The sequence below is a fragment of the Schistocerca serialis genome, chromosome 2 (assembly GCF_023864345.2).
Source record: "Schistocerca serialis cubense isolate TAMUIC-IGC-003099 chromosome 2, iqSchSeri2.2, whole genome shotgun sequence".
In the NCBI taxonomy this organism is placed as follows: Eukaryota; Metazoa; Arthropoda; class Insecta; order Orthoptera; family Acrididae; genus Schistocerca; species Schistocerca serialis.
The window spans coordinates 252,640,835-252,663,760 of NC_064639.1; positions in this window are offsets into that span (position 1 = coordinate 252,640,835).

The window sequence follows — 22,926 nt, forward strand, 5'->3', positions numbered from 1 at the left end:
CTACCTCAACAATCATTTCAAAAGCAACTTGACTCTACGCAATTTAGAAACAAGAGATTTAACTTTGAACTTGAATTAAATGATTCTGAACTATTAACAATAGTAAAATTTAGTACGTACCAAGCTGAGCTGCAGTCACAGGTAAGCTAAAATATGCTAACAAAACTCGCACTCTAAATTTGTGCTCGTGTAACCTAAATATTGTAGCCAGCTACTGAACTTTGAAATTAAAGCAGTGAAATCTAATTATATTATTTTAATGCTGGCGTTTGAATTTCAACGACACTCGGGTTCATTTCGGAAAAGGAAGGGACCCTGCTTGGCAATGCAATTGGGACAATGAGCAACAAAGGTTCATGCTAAGTTGCTGTAATTTTGCGAGGCAAATGGAACAATTTGAAAAGCTGAGGTCTGCCATACAGTTCTGAAACTTTACGTGCTTTTAGTCTTCCTTGTTGGTTGATTGAAGGTTTGAAGCCGTCGATCGAGGAGGTGGCGACAGTCACTCATTGTCGGCCGTCGCTGTTGCAGAAGCTGGATGTTGGCGCGCCTTCTTCTCGACACGGTCACCAGGCGAAACGGGCTCTTGATGTGCGCCAGCTAATGCTTCCCGTCCGCGACACCATGTCAGAAACTATCATCGCGAGTCGAGCGCAATTACATGCTGCCAAACCCCGAAAGCGCGGCAACTCGCGGGAGCGTCACACAACACCTGCTCCACTCGCTACTCCCGCCAGACTCTCACTGTTCCGCCCGCGCTCCACGCGGCAGAGTTAACACTACCAAAGATCCTACACACTTTGATTCTTCACACGACCTATCGATGTAATCGTTCGATAGCAGTTTTCCCTAGGCAAGACCCAGCGTAAAACACAAATAATATTCGCAAAACAAACCAATTATACATCGACATAAATGCATAAATATATATATACAAATAGTAAAACAATTACAATATGTAAAGACACAGAAATATCATATCTTGAGGTAACAAAACAAGGGAAAAAAATAATAGTACAATAGATGGAAATAGGAGGATATGCATTTCCGGCGTTACAAGTTACTGATAGTAAGCTGTAAGATGTGTTAAATTTGGCGATATGCACGCAAGCACCGAAAGCAACCAATCACCCGACACGCCCCCTAAATGTGCTGGCTGCCAGAGCCAACATACAACTTCTTGGGGAGGATGTAGCGCGTTCCAGAAAGCTCTGAAAAAGTTCCAAACACCTGCGTCTAATACTGCAAAACCATGCAGTGAGTTTCAACCCATAGCTACCAACGTTAAACTGATGATAGTCGACAAGGTCTGGAGCTCCCCTACCCCCACCACCATCCCAGCGAACCACGATACCAACAACGAACAAAACAAGTGAGGAACGTACGTTTGATTCATTACTTCAAGGAGAACGAGCACTCATGATTCGAGGTAAAGACTCATATGCACCACAGAGACGACAACGACGAGGTGGCGGCGCAGCTATCTACCTCCGTCGCACCGTAACCCATCGAGAAGTTGACCTACCACAACTGCAACAACTAGAGGCGACAGCAGTTACCATTCGGACTGTCCTGGGAAAAATCACTCTAGTTGTAACCTACTTTCACCCAGCAACCCATCTAATCGAATAGGACTTAAGAAACGTCTTGGCGCCAGATGAAATGACTTTCATTGGAGGTGCTGGATCGCCAGGCACCCCACTTAGCACTCAAGACTCACCAACCCGAGAGACCTGGAACTTTATCACCTAGAACGGGAATTAGACTTGATTATTTGGGCCCCACTCGAACCAACTCATACTCCACTTCCTAGCCAACAGCACCCAAACGTATTAGATATTGCTATCACTAAAGGACTCAGAATCGATCCTCGACTGGTCACTATAAATGATCTATCATCGAACCACGACCCTGTTCTAGCAAACTTCCGAGGACGAATCATCCACAGTCCCCAAGAATACGCCAAGAAAATAACGAGGCAGATTTTAAAGGACACCTGAACAACAACATCGACCCCACACTGGAGGTCCAGGCACCAGCTTAGATCGACTATGCGTTGAACAATGTAACACGAAAAATATGGAAAATTGTGCTCTATAACATATGTTGAGGAACACTCAACTAGCGAACTACTTCCACCACTCATAGAAGAACTGTGAGCTCAGAAGAAATGCTCCCAGAACCTTGGCAACGAACCAGAAACCTGGCCTATCGCCGACAGATGCACAGGCATGAACGGAAACATAGGCGAAGATTATTGGAATGGCGTTTAGAAATGTGGAAAGACAAGATGTCCAACCTCCTTCTCAAGCCGAAAGATGAACTGAAACTAGTTAAAACTACTATAACCGACACAGTTGCAGTAAAACCCAATCCAAACACCGGGTGGACTACCCGCAGACCATTACCCGCAGACGCACTGACTGGAGTGGAAACATTTGCATCAATATTCAAACATCAGACAACGCTACTGAGAATACCGTTAAATGTAAACCAAAGAGAGTACGGATAAACCACCAGTCAACTTGTGAACCGTATTATGACAACATACAACAAAGACTCACTACACCAAGTGAGGTAGGAACAGTAATCAAGAAATTACAGGCGAATAAGGCACCAGGCATTGACAAAATAAGCAACCTCCACTAGAAGAACTTACCAAGAAAACCACTAGTGCTGTAATCCTGAATTTACAACCATTGCCTCCTGAACAAATATTTTTCTACATCCTGGAAAATAATACCTATCCCAAAGCCACGGAAAAGTGTTATCTATGCCTGTATCCTTAAATCTCTAGTTTCTGAAGGTACAATTCGGGCAGAACATGCGGTTTCCAACGGAAATTTCAGCGGAGCTGCAATTGTTACGACTAGCAGAAAATGTTACAATGAACCTTAACACCACCAGTCCCACAGCTGCAGTTTTTATAGACATAGAAAAACCATACAGGAAGACCGCACGCCAGTGCCAACTTGTTACATCAAACTAATTGCCAGTTACCTGGAAGATATAAAAATGATCGTAACAATCCAAGGCCAATCATCCGACGTCCATCCGGCAGGAGTGGGGCTGCCCCAAGGATCGGTTTTCTCACCCTTATTATTTAAAATTTTATGTCAACGATGTCGTTGGAGTGTAAATAGCACAATTTTCTGATGATACGACGTACTTTACCAGCAGAAGACACATCCAGGCCAATCGGACGACTGCAACTACTCGACGCTACAGCCACATGGTGCTAGATTAATAAAATACAGTTAAACCTAGCTAAGATGAATGCCATTTACTTCAGTAAAAAACGCCCGCAGATGCACTGAATGGACAAGACATTCCATAGAGTACTAGGGCGAGATACTTAGGGGTACCCTGGCCAAACAATTCTTCCTCCATAAATATACAGAATATCTTAGAAACGAAGCTGTTGGAATGGCTAACAAACTTTTCTCCTTTTTTAAAAGCACGAACCTAAGCACCACAGCCAAACTGGCTACTGTATAAAGCCACATTCCTTTCAAGAACACTGTACGGCAGCCCTGTTTGGAGTATGGGTTGTCAAACCAAAATAAACCGCCTTCAAGTAGTAAAAAATATGATACTTCGATGGATACTTGGTGCCAGCCGTTACAGAACAGTTGGTCTACATAACGAACCATATGGACACAATAAATGAATTACTCAGGAATCGGTCGACGAAATTACATTATGAAGAAGACAAATTGGGAGGCTCAATGTATCATATACGAAGACGGCATCGTTACAAAGTACGACAGTCGTTAGTACTATGAGAATATGAAGTAATACATTAGCTGGAGGTACCTTAAGAACCAACACAAAGGCCCTGGTAAGTTAACCCCAAATGTTTATCAAATAAATAAAGTGAACACGGATTCCTACTTGACACCAAGAAGTGTAAATCGCCTTTGACGATGAGACTTCATTCTACGGGGAAAAAAAGAGCATGGAAACTTTGTCTTGTGTTATTTTTACATGGTTGTGACTTGTTACAGTGCAGCAGAATGAGACGTATAATGTGTTTATATTACACTTTCTCTTTTTTTTTCTTAAACCCCTTACTGTACTACCCGACCACGGTATTAATGCACTTCACCTGCCGTGGCAGTTATCAGAAACACGCAGTGTCGTTGAGGAAAACAAGTACGGTGGTGACTAAGGAAAACGCATCGCGCTGTGATTGATTTTAAGATAACTGTGCATACACTATCAAGTGTTTCAACATATCCTCGTGAAATATTACGATGAAAACTCGCGATAAGCTGACGGAAGCGCCCTCAGTCAGAGGTGTAACAATACTGTGGACGACTAATAGTGGGTAGTAATACTTTTATCTTTTACTTCTATTGTAGATGCTGAAGATGGCTGTGGCATTGCTGAAGTCGATAATTCAATTATAAAAAATGGCAATCAAGGCAATTGAATAAAAAAATTATCACTCTCCACATTGTCATTCCATGGCAAAGTCTGCTGCTATTTTTATCACCATAAGACAATACCCTTTTTGTAGATAAGATAATTGTTCAACATTCACTCCCTTATGCCCTTCTTTTTTTGCCTGGTGTCCGCCTCCGTAGCGTAGCGGTAGCGTTTCCGCCTGGGTTCTATTCCCGGCAAGGGACTGGGTGTTGTGTGTCCCTCATCGTCATTTTCATCATCATTGATGCGCAAGTCGCCGAAGTGGCGTCAACTAAAAAGGACTGACAATACGGCGCTCTAATTCCCCCGCATGGGGCCTCCCGGTCAACAATGCCATACGCTCATTTCCATTTTTTTTTTTTTTTTTTTTTTTTTTTTGCCTGGTCATCACATTCACGAAATTTTATTGTGCCTATAACATAGCAGCGTATGCCAGCCTTCACTTGTGCACAGTCTTCGATCAGTACACTCTTATACTGTTAGTCTTTGAGTATAAAATAATTACAATTATTTGTTTATAGTTTTTTTTAAATTTCTCTATGTTCATGTTTTTCAATGGATTTGTACTTGTAAAAGACAGCATATCTACGGATAAACAATCTCTGCGCAGTTACAAACTCTCGCTGATTTTGTGTGGACTATCTATTTAAAGTTGTCTGAGGGTGCCCGAAAAAGTGAAAAGTTGCTTCATAAGAAACTATAAAACAATTGTTAGTGCATTTCGGCAGTAAGAATTGTTTTATAGTTTCTTATGAAGCAACTTTTCACTTTTTCGGGCACCCTCAGACAACTTTAAATAGATAGTCCACACAAAATCAGCGAGAGTTTGTAACTGCGCAGAGATTGTTTATCCGTAGATATGCTGTCTTTTACCAGTACATATCCATTGAAAAACGTGAACATAGAGAAATTTAAAAAAAACTATAAACAAATAATTGTAATTGTTCAAATACGTCTATGTTCATCCATGTGCCATCAGAATGTTCCGTAAATGTTGAATATTTATTTTAACTCATTATATTTGCAGTGACCAGGTGAACAGTATAATATGTGGTATCAGAATACCTTCCCAGTATTTTGAACACAAATAAGTTTCGCACAAAAAAATGCATAAAAGAGATCATTATTTTCTGATTCTTTTGAAAAATGTGAGGCTTGGCACTTTAACACGTTTGACATTTCTACTCTTCAATCGTTCGGTGCCAAGCGTCTCGTAGAAATGTATTTGTGTGTCTGACGCTGCTGGTGTTGATAGGAAGTTTCGGCAGAGTGATGAGAAATCTTCGCCTGGCTGCACGGGCGAAGTCCGAGAAGGCAGACGCGTGCGGCGGCGCTGTGCTGGGCGGAACAATACGTGCTGGGCAGGCAGCTGCCTCCTTTAGGGCGCCCTGCGGCCACGTACGCCGCCATCCGTGCGTGCGTGCTTGCCTGTGTGTGCGGAGCACGCTTCGCGCCTCATTCCGCTGATATATTGACTCCGCCCTGCAGCTCTGCCGCCAAATCTCCTCCACAGTCACGTTGCGTGTCGACACCCAAACTGGTCGCCACTGATTTTCCAGCGATCCGCGTGCGTTAATAATAAGTGAAACTATCCCACGGAATGACCTGTCATTCTCTGTGCTTGCACACTTTTTCACAAATCGCCCGTTCACTTCCTTTTTTCCCCCTCAATTCCTTCATCCCCTCGAGTCTCCTTGTTTGTCAAGCTTACATGGCAATCTGCCTCCGTAGCTCAGATCTCTTTCCGTTATCGATGCAACTCTAGAAGGCATCACTTACGAGTACTGGCGCCACACTTGCTAGGCTGTAGGCTTCAAATCGGCCACAGTCCGTCAGTACACATAGGAACCGCGAGTCGCCACTGTGACGGCCGGAGTGGCCGAGCGGTCCTAGGCGCTACAGTCTGGAACCGCGCGACCACTACGGTCGCAGGTTCGAATCCTGCCTCAGGCATGGATGTGTGTGATGTCCTTAGATTAGTTAGGTTTAAGTAGTTCTAAGTTCTAGGGGACTGATGACCTCAGAAGTTAAGTCCCATAGTGCTCAGAGCCATTTTGAACCATATGAACAAAGTCGCCAATGTAGACGGTAGCTGACTGAGCGCCGCCTTTCGGCTGGTGTTACGAGACAAGCTAGCGCACTGGCCAGTTCTACAACCGACTTTAATAGGAATGGTTCACTTGTTATAGCTTCAGAGATATCATTTGCAGAGACGCTAGTTAGCATAGCCTTCAACTAAGTCAGTAGCTACGACCTAACCAGGCACCACATAGTTTATGCATTGACAATTGATCTATATGTGTAAAGCAATCAGAATTGTAAAGAAATATTCGCAGTTCAGTCTATAACTGCACTTGTAAATATTATTGTACAAAGTCAAGATCGATGTTCACCGCTGATGCTGAATTAAGGCTAAGTATTTAATTATATTTCTGTCTACTAACTTTCTAATCACCTAAGATGTTCCAGATACATCCCGTCAAGTATAGTTCATTGATTCTCACGTCAGTCTACGAGATAAACGCGTGCAATTAATGGGCACGTCTCGTGATCAGACTGAGTCAAACTGCGTGACTTAGCCGGGTCACCCTTTTTCCATGAGGCCCATAGTTCCGCCTCATACATAACTTATAAGGTAGCATAAATGTAGGTTACCTGTAGTTTATAGTCTAATCGTATACTAACTCAAAAATATGTTAAACATTTCCAATATAGGACTGATGTTCTTCGAGTGGCCCTGGAGCAGCAGACAGGTCATACGTGACTACAGTCAAAATAGAAAGATGAAAGGAATAGAGTATAACGCCCCGTTGACAAGGACAACATTAGAAACGGAGCACAATGATGGATTAGGGAAGGATAGGAAAGGAAGTCGATTTTGCCCTTTCAGAGAATCATCCCGGTATTTGCTAAGTGGTTTAGGGAAATCACAGTATACCTAAACGTGGATAGTCTGACGGGTATTTGAACCACTGACCTCCCAAATGTGAGTCCAGTGTAATAACTACTGCACTACATCGCTCGGTACGCAAAACAGTGACGCCTTCCAGTTAATTTCCATCATTTTCATTGCCACAAAGTTCCCATAAAGTTGGGAATGTGCTGTACAATAACTGTAATTACCTTTGCCATTTTACATGTGAATTTTGGTGACTTTTGTGTATCAGAAAGTGGTCACATTGTAAGCATAGGTTTATATGATATTCAGGTGATCATTTTCTACGTAAATATTACTAAAACTTTGTTTTGACGCCTTCACGTACTAGTATGTACTTTCTGTAACGTTATTTTCTTTATAATACAGAGTGAAGATGACTCAACAATAATTGAAATCCTTGCAGCTATTGTACATGTTAGGTTGGTGGATTTTGGTATTCCGGTTGCTATGGGTTTATTTACCGAGTGCCATTTTTATATGTAGTTTGCTGTTACCATTTTAGTTTACAGATCGTCATTTTGTCATTTGGAGATACAGAGTAAAGCTGTGGACGCTATAAAATGGAGCGCCAAGTGGAGAAATCAGAAGATTTGAGACATATTGTTCTGTTTGAGTTCACTAGAGGGGTGATAACAATGGAGGCAGCCAGAAACAGTTGCGACATGTGTGAAGATAACGCCATTGGACACAGCAAGGCAAGAAAATGTTTTTCGCGTTTGAAGGGGGATCAAATGGCTCTGAGCACTATGGGACTTAACATCTGAGGTCGTCACTCCCCTAGAACTTAGGACTACTTAAACCTAACTAACCTAAGGACGTCACACACATCCATGCCCGAGGCAGGATTCGAACCTGCGACCGCAGCGGTCGCTCGGCTCCAGGCTGAAGCTCCTAGAACCGCTCGGCCACACCGGCCGGTTGAAGGGGGATCGTTTCGACATTAGTGACTCTCTAGGTTCAGGAAGACCTTCGGGTTTATAAGGAATTTTTAAACGCATTAATCCACAACGACCTACGACAGTGTACTCGAAAACTGGGAGATGCGATGAACTATGATAATTCTAACATCGTGTGACATTTGCATGCAATGAGGAAGATTCACGAATCGGGTGTATGGGTACCGCATGCTGTAAGCGAAAATCACAAAAATCAGCAGGTGGCCACACGTGCATATCTGCTCGTTCGTCATTAATTGGGTCGCGAGCAACACCAAGCATTTGTATCTGTATTGTTACTGGTGACGAGAAATTGTGGCTTGATGCCAACGTAAGAAAAAGAAAGAAATGGTTGATCCCAAACAAAGTAGCAACTCCCCGCACAAAGGCCTACGCGCTTCCACAAAAGATAATGTGATGCTTGCCTTGGAACAGTGATGGTGTGGCGTACTAGGAAATGCTTCCCCAAGGTGTAACCATCACTGCTGACATTTATTGTAAACAACTGAGACGTCTTGCAGACGCAGTCCGAGAACAACGACCAAAAACCCTTCTGAAAGTAATGTTACTCCGCAATAATGCCCGCCGGCATTCTGCTAGACCTAGACTGACAAAAAACGCTACGCAAGGGTTGGGTTGGGAAGCCATTCCGCACCCACCTTACTCACCTGATCTTGCGGCCTCAGATTTTCACCTTTACCGTTCTCTGTCGAACAACACTCAAGGCATTCCACCCTCCGGATGAAAATGCGTTCCGAACATGACTCGACGAGTTCTTCGCCTGAAAACCAAGTGATTTCTTCAATCGCGGAATCGAAAAGTTACCTCAGCGTTAGCAGACTTTTGTAAATAGTAAGGACAATATATTATCGAAAGTAAAATCTCTGTTATGTGAATCTGTTGCGTCTATTAAACTTACCGAAAAAACGGAATTAACTTCTGCACCAACCCAATACAACAGATTACTCAAAGTAACAAAAATTATCGTATTTGACCCTGACAGAATAGGAAGCGATTTATTTAGCAACAAAAGTTAGCAGAAATTTACGTTCTATTTCGATAATTTTTATAAGTCAGAAATTTGGAAATTTCGGGTAAGTTCCTATGGGACAATACTGCTGAGATCATCGGTTCCTAGGCTTACGCACTACTTAATCCAACTTAAACTAACTTACGCTAAGGACACCACACACAACCATGCGCGAGGGAGGATTCGAACCTACGACTGGGGGGAGCCGCACGAACCGTGGCAAGGCGCCTAGACCTCGCGGATATGTCAGACTCACAGTAGTTCCATACTCAGTGAATGAGAGTAGTGGAGCAGACACAGGTACTCTCCATCACTGTTCTAGGCAAGTATCTAGTGGAGATGGTTTGCCATTGCTTTCCTCCGACCTGCTATAAAGTGTCAGCTGTGTATTTCTGTTGGGTGGATGACTCTGACGAGTGCTAGTACAGTGTGGTGTTTGGTTTGTGTTTCAACGGACAAAAGGGAGGGAGAGGCATGAAACCCGCTGTCGGCATATTGTCTACTCCCCTGTGCCGGCAAATGGCTTATTCTTCTCGAAAAGCACCAAGCAAGTCGCCGAGCTGTATGTTCTGAACGTCACATGCCATCACTTCATGAGAAATTGCGGAAAGGCTTGCTATTTAATCCAGGACATTGGCGCAACCCGTGTGGAGTTGGCTAGTCACTCACCGAAAGCGTCACTAGGTGGAGGATGGAGAGAAGCTCATCAGTTATGGCTGGCGCTGGGGTAATAAAATAGCCAGGTTGGACGAAAAGTAGCACAACGGGAGGTCAGACCTCAAGCAGCAGAGAAGGCAACCCAAGTCTGAAATAAAATGCGGTAAGATGGAGGCTTAAAGGTGGCAGCCCCACCAATGCCCTCGCCGTGCGCAGCGTTTGCGACGCGGCCAAGGGACGCTCGAATAGCTAAAAATCCGAAGAAAATTTCACGCCGGATTGATCATGACATGTCGACCAATGAAAGAAATTACTTAAAGACTAAGTATAAATCATATTGTATATATCAGAAACGTTTAAAATAACAACATGGAATGTAAGAGGTCTAGAACAAGAACTAGGCAAAGCTAAACTCGATATCACTGCCAACATTGAAACGAAAAAGCAATTACAGGGACTATCACAAGAGTACAGAGCTGCTGCTAGAGTCTCCATCTGGTGGTGCGGAAAGCATTAAAAACAGAATACATTCGCACACTTTTATGAATGAAAAAATAATAGCTCTACGTCTTCAAACTGAGGAAAGGTTCCTTTTTAGATCGTCTTCGTATAAGAATGAAGGACTCAAAACACTAATGAATTTTATGACCCGTTACAGAACACTACACGAAAATTAAATAAAAATGATTACGTTCTTCTCGTAGGAGACTTGAAAGCAAGAGTGGGTAAGAGAACTGTTAAGAACATAGTATGTAAAGAGGGTGAAAATGCGTTGCATAACATAAATATCGTAACATCCATAAGTTTACACAGGCAGCTCGAGATACGGTTTCTGTAATAGACTATTCTTGTAAATGAAAAGGCATAAGTAAGAATAAAAGACACACTGGTCAACAAAAGCTTGGATGTATTATTACATCACTTTTTAGTAAGAAATAGCATAACTTTTTTTTTAAAAAAAAAGGGAACAAACCACACACAAATACCCAGTCGGATGCAAGAACTTACGAGTATAAGGTGTACCAACTCCAAAAATATAGTGTCAAACCATTGAAATGGAAATATGTGTACGGCATTGTGGGCCGTGAGTCCCCTATTCGGGGAAGTTCGGCCTCCGAGGGAAAGTACTTATTGCATTCGACGCCACATTGGCGACTTGTGCGTCGGAGATTGGGATAAATTGATGAGGAAGACAACACAACACCCAGTCCCTGAGCGGAGAAAATCTTCTGCCCCAGCCAGGAATCGAACCTGGGCCCCTTGGCGTGGCATTACTCCGCGCTGAGCACTCAGCTAACGGGGGCGAATATCAAACCATTATATCAAAAGAACTAAATGATAAAAGTCAAGTGAATCCAATAAGAGTATGAACGTGGTAGCGAATACTATTAAAGAAATTATAATGGAGGCAGCTGCTGTAGCATTAGGATTAACAGTTTGAAACGACAATATCAGCAAACTAATAAATGACAAAAGGAAGCGTATCGAAACACTTTGGCATTATCTAGTAATATGAATTACAGAGAAGTTTTCAAATGTAAATGTGCTTCTAATTAAGAAAGAAACGCGAAAAATTAAATGGGAAAATTTGGATCGATATAAGAGTGAAATAGAACATGATATTCGTGGAAGACGAAATAAGGTACACAGAGTTAAGCCAGCCAGGCTAGCCACGCGGTCTAACGCGCTACTTCCCAAGAAGGAAGGCGGCCGGTGGACCAGTGTCGAGGTCCGGTGTGCCGGCCGACCAGCCTGTGGACGGTTTTTAACGTGGTTTTCCATCTGCCTCGGCGAATGTGGGCTGGTCCCCCTTATTCCGCATCAGTTACACTATGTCGGCGATTGCTGCGCAAACACTGTCTCCTCGTACGCGTACACCATAATTACTCTACAACGCAAACATTTGGTATTCCACTCGTCTGGTATGAGACATTCCCGTGGGGAGGGGGCGGGGGGGAGGGCACTGGGGGCCGAACCGCACAATAAGCCTGTGTTCGGTGTGGGGCGGCGGTGGGGTGAGTGGACTGCTGTAGCCTGTTGTGGGTTTGTGAACCACTAAGGGCTACGGCGGGGACGAAGCCTCTCCGTTGTTTCTAGGTGCCCGGTTCAATACACACACACACACACACACACACACACACACACAGAATTGTTACGCCCTTGAATTAACAAAATTGGCCAGGTGCGGGTAGTGTAACACCACCTTCCTACTCGGACGTAGGTTAGCTCTATAAAGCCTGTACTGTAATAAGTTCACGGGCTTCACCTTATAAACAAGGATTTTTAGTACATTAGTTGACCGCGTGTACCTAATAGAAGCAAAATCGGACTTATCTTCAGTCAATAACTACAGTGATGCATCAAGCAAATGTAAAGTATAATTACTCTTTCGCATGGACAAGAAGTACACACAGTAGATGCTAACAACGATTAATAATTCGGTCGCCAGCCTACTTAGGCAATGAGTGAGTTTTTCCTTGTACAAGTGGGTGCATGTACAAGTATAGTAACATGTAGTAATGATGCGTTATATGGCAAGATTTGGAACCCGAAAAATCCACTGAACTAAAGTTTTCTCTTTTTGGTACTAATTTGGACGAGCTACATTTACACAACACCACACAGTAATGATTACTACTAACTGCATTTTGTATGTTGAGCAGACTGAAATCGGGCATAGATTACCCTATAATCAGCAGTTTTGAAAGCACATATACAATGTTACTATTAAAAATGGAAAAAACACTAATACACTTAGGTATAATATAGAATTTAGCTTTACTGGTCAAATCTGAGCAGTACACATCAAGGTTTGAACGAATGGATAAGTGAAAAAGGGGGGGGGGGGCCCTGAAACTGTTATAGTGGTTATACTGACACTGTTAAGTACTGAAGGCAAATTAACGCTCAAGATTACCAATCTATGGATAACTACTCTTTTGCCTTACTTCTGAATAATTTAACTGTCATTATTTCTGGCTCAAATTAATTAAATAGCATCGCTAACTCAATTCAAGAAAACTCTATTGTTCTTTACCAAAATTTACAACAACACACAGAACTTCAGATCCCTTTATGGCATAGATTAACCTTCTGATAATTTTCGTTAACACAAACATTAAACTTTCTGTTTAGGATACTCGGATTGCACAATACGAGGTAAGGATCCTGTCTAGGTCAGTGATCAGGATAAGTCATGGCTAAAGCAATTCTGGTAAAAGTCACGTTATTATTGAACCATTAGAAACAGTTTCGACACTGGTCCACACAGATACACTTCTAAAGATGAAATAAATGTTTGACCTGTGCAAGTCGGTGCGGCGGAAGGCGGGCAGCGAGATAGCGGGCAGCACGGCACACATGCAAGCACGGCTAAGGCTCACACAACATCGGCACTTTCCATCTTCTTAGCGTCGTAATCTTTCCAATTTTGTGCCTCTGAATATAGCCATGCCAAGTAGTCGTCGGAATCGGTTCATCCGAGGCTCAATGGAATCCACTTTTCCTGGGTAGCCTCCTCGGTACAGTACGTGTACTTCCGACTGTTGCTCGCCTCCGACTGTGTTACTGAGCCCGTTGTGCCGAACCGCGCCAGTGTGCGTTTTCCCGCCTCGCCTGCCTCCACCTTTTCCCGCTCCCCTACAGGTAGGGTATTCACCACAGGTTTTCTACTACACATATCCTAATGCATTACCTACGTATGGACCGAGTGTATAAATTACAATTTTCACATCTTACAATAGTTTTAACATTAAATACACTTCCCTTTGATTACCACATTATTTGAAATCTAACATAAATGATAATATTCGTTTCAAAAGTTGCTCACAGTTTCTTTAACATGACACGAAAAGAATCGAAAAAGAAATTCAACACATTGCTATTATTAATTTATCTAAATTCATAAAGAAAAAATAATTATATGTATAATTGTCGTTACAGTAGGACTTGCGCAATGAGGATTTCCCACAAACTTAATTATGTATATAGATAGTTCATTCATTTTTGAAATCGAGGATATCGATAATTTTTGCCTGTCAACGACACTGGTACTGGTCCCAGGGATTAAAATGTTCGAGAATGCTTTAATTTCAGTGATACAAATGTGACATAAAGTCATGCTGGGGGCATGTGACCTTTGTTATAATAATCAGCAGATCACCATTCAGGCTGACTGGGTCTCAATGGTAGAAGTTCAACATAAAAAAATGGTTCAAATGACTCTGAGCACTATTGGACTTAACTTCTGAGGTCATCAGTCCCCTAGAGCTTAGAACTACTTAAACCTAACTAACCTAAGAACATCACACACATCCATGCCTAAGACAGGATTCGAACCTGCGACCGTAGGGGTCGCGAGGTGTTAAACATCAGGTAATGAATGACTTTATTGCTCTTATGACAAAATTTATCCAGTGTAGCCGGCCGCGGTGGCCGAGCGGTTCTAGACGCTTCAGTCTGGAACCACGCGACTGCTACGGTCGCAGGTTCGCATCCTGCCTCGGGCATGGATGTGTGTGATGTCCTTAGGTTAGTTAGGTTTAAGTAGTTCTAAGTTCTAGGGGACTGATGACCTCAGAAGTTAACTCCCACAGTGCTCAGAGCCATTTGAACTGTAAGTAGGCTGTTTAGGTTTTTTCATTGGTAACGCCACCTCTGTATGAAAATCACTGGCTGTGCTGTGGGCAGTCTGTGTCTGCTTTGCATTGTTGTAATAGTCGCCATTGTAGTGTTGGGCAGCGGCAGCTGGCTGTGAACAGCGCGTAGCGTTGCGCAGTTGGAGGTGAGCCGCCAGCAGTGGTGGATGTGGGGAGAGAGATGGCGGAGGTTTGCAATTTGTCATGAACTGATATATATATATTATGACTTGTGATGATATTAAGGTAAATACATTGTTTGTTCTCTATTAATATCTTTCATTTGCTAACTATCCCTATCAGTAGTTAGTGCCTTTAGTAGTTTGAATCTTTTATTTAGCTGGCAGTAGTGGCGCTTGCTGTATTGCAGTAGCTTGAGCAGCGAAGATTTTTGTGAGGTAAGTGATTTGTGAAAGGTATAGTTTAATGTTAGTCAGGGCCATTCTTTTGTAGGGAATTTTGAAAGTCAGATTGCGTTGCGCTAACAAAGTATTGTGTGTCAGGTTAAGCACAGTCCTATATAAATTGTTTAAAGGGGACGTTTCATATGTCGACCCTTAGCCTAGGATACCTCACTGGAATCTTCTGATTTTTTCTTGTAGTTTGTGTAATTAGTGTAGGTTTTGTTTATTGCTAGCGCGTAATTGTAGAGAAAATCTCCTTTGTAGTTGTAGTTTTTCATTGTTGTAGAGTAAAACAGTTGTGGCATGCATGTAGATTTGCACCAAGTATTTCGCAGCTGCAATTAACTAGACATTATTTCCATTGCTACGTTATTTTATTTTGCTCTTCAAATTGTGTTTTTCTGTGTTGTCGTGTGAAATACTGTGACAATAATGGCGTGTGAAAAACGTAATACTAGGCTCCAAAGTAAACTGAGAAATGACAGTGAAGACGAAGGCAGTGTGTTAGCGCCGCAGAGTAATGAATTAACTGATGTTCAAAGTAGTAATTTGGTAATCGTGCATAGGGAAATGGAGCGGGCGGCAAACAATGGCACGGACAATGAAACAATTAGTGAAGAGGGAAGCATTATCGATCGATCGGTCGGCAACAGCTCGTCTCAGGAATCCGAAATGACAGGACACAATTTCGCAAATACTGTAGATTCAGGTTTTGGGTTATCACCGTTTTCTCAAATAAGTCAAGACGCATTTTCTGCTTGTCAAAATGTGAATGTTGCCGGTGCAAATGCACTGCCGAAAAGCATAGAGAAACAGATTCCAGACACTAATACATTATTATTGCAATTAATGCAACAAATGGAACAAAATCAGAGACAAATGGGACAAAATCTTAAAAAGTTAGGCACAGTGGAACAAAATCTCAAAAAGTTAGACACAATGGAACAAAATCTTAAAAAGTTAGACTCATTGGAGCAAACTCTTGAACGAACACGTGAAGATTTAACTAGTGAGTTACATAACATTGAATCGAAATGTCAAAAAGTTTCTAGCTGCACTGCAGCAATGGTTAAAATAAAATTTAATATATGTACTAATATAAATATTTTATGCCTACAGATCCAGTAAATAATTTTATGATCCATCCAAAACAAATGAGGGAGCACAAAAAGAAATTTCCCTTCACAGGAATTGCATAAATAATTTTTTTACGATTTGGTAACTTATCTACTAGCGTAAGTTTTTGTGATGCATCACTCTAATGTTAAGATGTGACATAGGTATTAGACATGGCCATTTTAGTGTAATATTTTTTCTGCTTGCGCTATGTCATGTTTAGGTATAAGTTGCTGCTGTTTGCCAGGCATAGTGTTATTGAATTTGACTTTTGCTCATTTATGCTGCTAGCTTTGCCAATTTGCATTTTTTTGCATTGCTGTTTGTGTTGATTTGTTATGTGATGCTGCATTGCCTCGTCCCTTAGTTTAGCATCTGAGCTCAGTAGATTTAAGTTAGGTTAAGAGGGGGTAGCCTCTAAGAGAATGAGTTGCGATGAATTGGAAGAAATGCATTGAGAAAACAGGTTTAGGTAGGATTTTCTTGGAAATAAATGTTGAGGTACGAAATGTGTGAACATTTAAATACAGAAAGCATGCTTAGATAGAATATTTTTGGTGGAAACAACGGATGAAATAAAAGGAAAGATATATGAAGTTTTAGGTTGGACTGCAGTACCAAATGTTACACTGAAAACGAACCCTGTCCTTTCCTTTTGTGTTATCCCAGTACGTGTTTGTGTACCCTTGTGTATTTGTTTTCTTCCTGTCTCTGTGTAGTTTCATAGAATTTTTTTCTTCTTTTAATATTAAGCTACATTCACTATGATGAGGAATACTGTTATCCTCAAATATAATTGGCATTAATAATATGTTATTTACTTTGTAAAGATATTAGACATTATTCATTCTGTTTAAATGCTCATGTGTGAAGTTGATGTTTCGCAAGTTATTCTGATCTTCTATGTATGTACTCATGTCATAATTCCTGTAACACTGATGTATATGTCTATTTCTATTCTTTTGTAAAGCCTGTACTACAAATGTTATCTGTATTGTTATGTTCTTTAATGATGTATTTTGTACCTTTGTTATTGTATTCTTCTGTTATAAAATTGTAATTGTCACCAGTTCATGATATTATTAACTTGTAAGTTCCATTTCACTGCACACGTTTCTGTTGGTCATAGTATATGGACAATATGTGAGAAGTAGGGACTGATAGTGTTTGCACGTGTGTTGGTAATTCAGCAAGGGACTGGATAACAGCATTGCTGGTTCTAAGGACAATTAAAAGAAAAACTTTCTGAGTGCACAAGTGGTGGTTTATGGACTTGCTATATTCTCTGCAAGAATCTTCGATGGTGATTGTGCACCTGCACAGTCGCAACGGATGGCTGCTGGCCGTCTCTACCAGGACTACAGTGGGTCTGCACCTCTGGTGGCCCACCAATACCATTATCTCTACAAGGACTACAGTGGGTCTGCATCTATGATGACCTACCAACGCCATTATTTCTACAAGGACTGCAGTGGGTCTGCACCTCTGGTGGCCCACCAATACCACAATCTCTACCAGGACTCCAGTGGGTCTGCTCTGTGATGACCTACCTACCAATATTCATCAAAACTTCGACTGACTCTGCAGTGGGTTTGCTCTGTTGTGGCCCATTACCTGTCAGCATGTCGAGAGTCAGCACTGACTTTCCGTTGGAAGGACAACACTACTTCTTCAAGACTGCATGGAAATCCACTACTTCCGTGTGCATTTTCTTCTACTGCTCAGACTTTGAGAAAAACACTATTTTACTGTGATGAACAATGTGGACTGTCTTTATGGACTGTGAGAAATTTTTAGCTTTTGACCAACGTTGTATCAATAAGTGTGTGCATTTGATTTCTTTGTTATTGTAATTATGAAAAATTTTTTTCAATTCTGTATTGGCCACTGCCCAATCCTATTTGTAAAAATTTTTGTGGGGAGCATGGGGGCTATGTAAGTAGGCTGTTTAGGTTTTTTCATTGGTAACGCCACCTCTGTATGAAAATCACTGGCTGTGCTGTGGGCAGTCTGTGTCTGCTTTGCATTGTTGTAATACTCGCCATTGTAGTGTTGGGCAGCGGCAGCTGGCTGTGAACAGCGCGTAGCGTTGCGCAGTTGGAGGTGAGCCGCCAGCAGTGGTGGATGTGGGGAGAGAGATGGCGGAGGTTTGCAATTTGTCATGAACTGATATATATATTATGACTTGTGATGATATTAAGGTAAATACATTGTTTGTTCTCTATTAATATCTTTCATTTGCTAACTATCCCTATCAGTAGTTAGTGCCTTTAGTAGTTTGAATCTTTTATTTAGGTGGCAGTAGTGGCGCTTGCTGTATTGCAGTAGCTTGAGCAGCGAAGATTTTTGTGAGGTAAGTGATTTGTGAAAGGTATAGTTTAATGTTAGTCAGGGCCATTCTTTTGTAGGGAATTTTGAAAGTCAGATTGCGTTGCGCTAACAAAGTATTGTGTGTCAGGTTAAGCACAGTCCTATATAAATTGTTTAAAGGGGACGTTTCAGAACCATTATCCAGTGTAAAACACCCAGGAGATACGGCTCTTCACATACGACCTGAAGGGGCCCTGTCTATCTGCCGTAATCGCTCCCGGATATCTGATGATGGATAAACGCATCATATAAGCAATAAATTCATTCCTTGCCTCGAGTGTGACTTTTACCATTGTCATCCAGTCAGTCTCAATGTAGAACTACCAATCGTTTTAATTTCAAGTTTGACATCGGATACCATATTATATAAGGAATATTGTTTTCGTGTGATACGATTACAGATTAACAATTTTTCGCATTTCATCTTTTATTTGTACCGTGAGACCTTACTTCTTGCCATATTTCATCATTAGAGATCATCGAGAAGGGCACTATAGGTTTAGATGAGTGAGTTTGAAAGTATCAAAATATGTGACATATGGCCATACCTTTCGATTGCATTGATTTAGAAGCCAACGTTTATTATACTGTCAATGGAGCATAGACCTTAGAATAAGAAATAAACTTCAACTTGATGCATCACTCCGTCCCTGAGAGTAAGGCGTCTTAACGGACAGACGGACAGTTTGACAACAAGTGTGACAGAATTACAAATTTACAGTTTTCGGATTTTTTTCCTATGCTTGTACGGTGAATCCTTCCTTGTTACCAAATTTCATTATTCTACGCCGACGGGAAGTAGCCCATAGGTTTTGATGAGTGGATTTGTATTACAATTTGTGGGTTAAATGGCCATATCTTTTGGTTGCATTGACCTACAAAATTCAATTTTTTACGTCGCCAAGTGTCCATAAACCTCAGTATGTGACATAAATTTGAGGTTGATACGCATACCCGTTCCCGAGAGACAGGGTTTTTAATAGACAGTCAAATATACGGTCCGACACCAAAGGGTTCAATTTTTACCAACTGAGGCACGAAACCCTGAAAACGAAATACTTTACAAGTAACATAATATCGGAAAATGAATGCTTTTATAAACTGGTAATGAAGAAAAACCAGAGATAAGCATAAATACCAGCGAAAACGAAGATCCGATAACAATGGAAGAACAGCAAAATATGATCCAAGAAACAAAAAAAAAAAAAATGTCGACGGCAGTGATAATACAAATATGGGGCTGATTAAATATGTATCTGATCAACCAAAGCACAGACTTTTCAATTTTATGAAGGTTTGATGGCTGAGCAGACATGTGCGAAACGAATGGAATGAAACTTTGCCACTCCCATTTTCAAGAAAGGCGATACATCACAACGCACAAATTACCCAGGAATAGGTCTTCTAAATTCCTGCTAGAAATCGTATGCTAAATTTAGAAACAAGATATTAATAGAAATACTAGAAGCACATATGGTAAAGTTATCAAATGATTGTAGAAAAGGCAGATCATGTTCTAATTGCCTTTTCACTTTGGCACAGTTGCAGATCATCCGATTACCGCAATTCAGTCGTAATACCGTTGTACAATAATAATAAGATAAGCACCCGTACTGGAAAGAATGGGACAGAATCTATCGATATTAATTAATTAAGCCTGCCCATTGTCCCCCCAATCTTTTCAATGTTTATATTGACAATATCATTAAAAATGTTTCATTATATTAAATGACATATTAAGATGTGGTATTTTTAATTTCATGACGACGATGTTTCCTGATAATCGGTTTATACTCTGAAGCGATGGTTCAAATTCAGTTCATCAGTTCAGTGAAACTGAATGAAAATTGAGAAAGATAAAACAAAAATGTCATTTCAAGGGTTGAAACAGCCAAAATTGTTATAGATTGACATATAATTGAACAAAGAACAAAGTTTAAATAAATATTTATGGTGCAATTTTATATTTCCCGAGTGAGATGATTAGAGGTAAACTGCCCAGAGTCGGACTTCTGTGGGACCATAGAACGTACATTAAAACACAACGCAAGGAAAGAAACAGTAACTAAATTTAACAAAGTAATAGCGTTGCCTTTGCTGCTGTACGACAGTGAACGTTGGACTCTAACATTTGATCAATTACGAATCACCTGTGGTGAAGTTTCTTCGTTTTGCAGCAGCATAGTTATTATTACTCTACAAAACTAGACAAGAACTAAATGTTGAAACCAATACAAATATAACTGAAAATGACAGACTGAAGTGGAAAGACTATGTCCAATGTATGGCTAATAATAGAAAACTAAACCTGCAATACAATTATGACCTAGCAGGAAACGGCTTGAACAATTCACAGGCGCAAAAGACGGAAAGGCTAGTCCTCGAAGACGATGATGATAATGATGATGATGGAGAAGAGGACGAAGAGCAGGAGGAGAATAGGGATGACATTGGCGAAAAGGCCGATGATTAGGAACTTTGCGCCACCGCCTTTCCTCCCTTTGCCGGTCAAATAAGGACAGTGAAAATTTTCACCGCTAAAAAAACAGCTTCCCATCAAGTCGAGCGCCACCGCAGAAGCTTGCGTAAGCAACCTTGATAACGGAGATGGATGCTCCATATTCATTCTCTTTTTTACGATAGACAAGAATAAACTTGTGTTAATGCCACCGGTCGTTTTCAAATGTACTGATCCTTTTATTTCGCAAGTGACTTTTTTTCCTTTATCCGGGGCTTCCAACAGGACTTCCAGGTTGTACGCTTCTATCCAGGTGGCGCAGTAGTTCAGACACTGAATTCGCTATCGCAGTGATCAAATCCCCGTACTGACAGTCAGATTTAGATCCCTCGTGATTGCCCTAAATAGATTACGTATAGTTAAAAAGTAAACGACCGATTCGTTTCTCAGTCTTTGTTCAGTTCGTACTGGTCTATAATACCGTCCTCGTCGGTGGGATATTAAACATTAATTTTTTAGTTTTGATGTTTGTGTGAACCCCATGATACGCTGTAATAACCAGCTCCCTGTTAACAATGCTTGCAATTGCTTTTCATTAACCGCAGTATCTTCTCGAACACATAATTCATGTTACCAGTCTGCCTATGAACATAATTCAGGTACAAACAACAGTTACCATTACACTAACACAATCTATTTCATGGAGAACGCAACTCAGTTTTCACTTTCTCCGTTATTAGCAAATCGATGTGTACCAAATCTAGTGTGACATAAGATGCCTTGTTAGATATAAGAGAAGACACTTCGCGCTAATCTTTCCAGAATAGCTAAATAAATAAAATTAAGTAAATCGTATAATGACGATCTTGTATCTGTGACAAATAACTTACACGCCACTATAAACCATTACTTCAACCATTGTCCCTTCAGGAAAGCATTTTATTTCAGTTCACGTAATCAAATTCCTTCTCTAAACCAATGAACAGGATGGTTCAAATGGTTCAAATGGCTCTGAGCACTATGCGACTTAATTTCTCAGGTCATCAGTCGCCTAGAACTTAGAACTAATTAAAACTAACTAACCTAAGGACATCACACACATCCATGCCCGAGGCAGGATTCGAACCTGCGACCGTAGCGGTCACTCGGTTCCAGACTGTAGCGCCTAGAACTGCACGGCCACCCCGCCCGGCCTGATCAGGATGCAAATGTCTTTGTTTTTCGTAAAACTATTATTAGCCTCAGTATAAAAGTAGCCTCTACTTCTTGAACCAAACTGTTCCTCTCCGCTCCTAATCTACTTCCATTTTTCCCTTGCAGTTATCTAGACCCTTGTATTATTGGCAGATACGAAAATAAAATGGCTGTGCGCTAAGTTTTTACATCTACCACTCTTTCTTTTGTTGCAAGTTATAACTGCCCACGTCGTGTTGTGCCGACTCCACTGTAGCTTGAATGGATTTTTAAGTTTGTTTTATATGCCCAACTTCTAATTTCACCACACAAGTCTCCAGGGTTGAGCAGTTATTGCCCGATGACGACACGCAATAAAGTTTGTTAAAGCGGAGTTCGCCGTTATTAATTATGCTTTTAGATTTAATTTTATTACTCGTACAGAGACTCAACGTTCCTTTGTTTAACAGCGCGTCGTCAAAATAAGGATGAAATGTTAATATCTTTGCAATACATAATGTCGACTATTGAGTTAAAGTTCGTACCTATTTTGCCATTTTAGAGAAGACAAACCTTAAGCGCTTCTGCTTCTATAGTCTCAGTATCAAATGTTCACTAATTTCAATTTACTTCCTATCTCAGTTCAGTATTTAACACAAATTATATATCAATGTCATTTCAGAGATATGACGTAAATGTTAATGAATGATCACTATCTAGGAGGAAAGAGGGATTGATCCTAATCCTGAGATAATATCTTTTAATGAGCCCGCAATC